Raw genomic sequence first — 1,052 nt, 5'->3', positions numbered from 1 at the left:
TCTAGCCTGTCCAGGTCTCTCTGGATGGCAGTTACATTACCACTCATCTCTCCAGGACTATAATTTACTAATTCAGTTCTTTTTTCTGTGATACTGAGAAGACTCTAAATTTGTTCTGACTGTACTCACATTGGAGAAGTCAACAGTCAGAAGCGTACTGTAGAAAAGTGCTTGAGCAGCCTTTACCAGTTTGATGTTCTGTGCTCATCTTAATACTCACACACAGATGGGAGGGAAAGTGACTTAGAAGGTTGTGTAGCCCCATTCTTGCACATCAGCAAGACCATAGGTGTCTGATGTAACTGGAGGGCCTGCAGTGGTGGTGGCGGCCTGACAAGTTCCCAAACTCTGTGACCTCCAGAAGAAAAGGGACCTGCCCTTCTCTCACGGTGGCACAGTGTCACCCATGAAGCTGCAAGATACTGCTATCATCAGTTCATTGCCCTTGCTACAAACTAGCAGATCACATTAGTGGTACATTCAGAGAGTAAACTATTTTTCCTACGTACAAATAGTAAGACCACATTTGGAAGAGAGTCAATATAGCTATAGTATCTAGTCAGGTACACTGACTTTTTCCTAAGAGTTGCTTTTCTGAAAGGATCATAGAATGGCCTAAGCTGGAAGAGACCTTAGAGATCATTTTAATTCAGCCTCCCTGCCACCAGTGATGCCCCCTCTCGCTTAGATCAGGCAACACATGGGGACCAAACGGGAAACGAACCCGCTACCTTAGCGTTATTAGCGCTACGCTCAACTGAGCTAACTGGCCCCCTAAAACAGTCATGCTTTCCCACACCGGGAGTCGAACCCGGACCACCTGGGTGAAAACCAGGAATCCTAACCGCAAGACCATGTGGGACCGCATTTAAAGGAGTATGTCTTATATTTCATTAATAAACACACGCTGAGGATAAACGAGTTATAAATGACTTAGCAATGTGACCTAATGGAGTGATATTGCACTGTGTATCCTTTGCATGAAATTAATGACAATGTAGGAAGAAAAACCATACAAACATCCAGTATAGGCTGGGGAACGACCTGTTAGA

General features: G+C 44.6%; 1 non-coding gene across 1 annotated transcript; it reads right to left on the bottom strand.

The window, feature by feature from the left end:
* Window positions 1-790: 790 nt before the first annotated feature.
* TRNAE-UUC lies at window positions 791-862 on the bottom strand. Its single transcript has one exon. It is a non-coding gene; the product is annotated as a tRNA-Glu (tRNA).
* Between the last annotated feature and the right edge of the window lie 190 nt (window positions 863-1,052).

This window comes from Apaloderma vittatum, unplaced genomic scaffold (assembly GCF_000703405.1).
Source record: "Apaloderma vittatum isolate BGI_N311 unplaced genomic scaffold, ASM70340v1 Scaffold33490, whole genome shotgun sequence".
Classification (NCBI taxonomy): domain Eukaryota; kingdom Metazoa; phylum Chordata; class Aves; order Trogoniformes; family Trogonidae; genus Apaloderma; species Apaloderma vittatum.
Note: the sequence above shows the minus strand (reverse complement) of the source record. Positions and strands in the feature narration are given on the sequence as shown.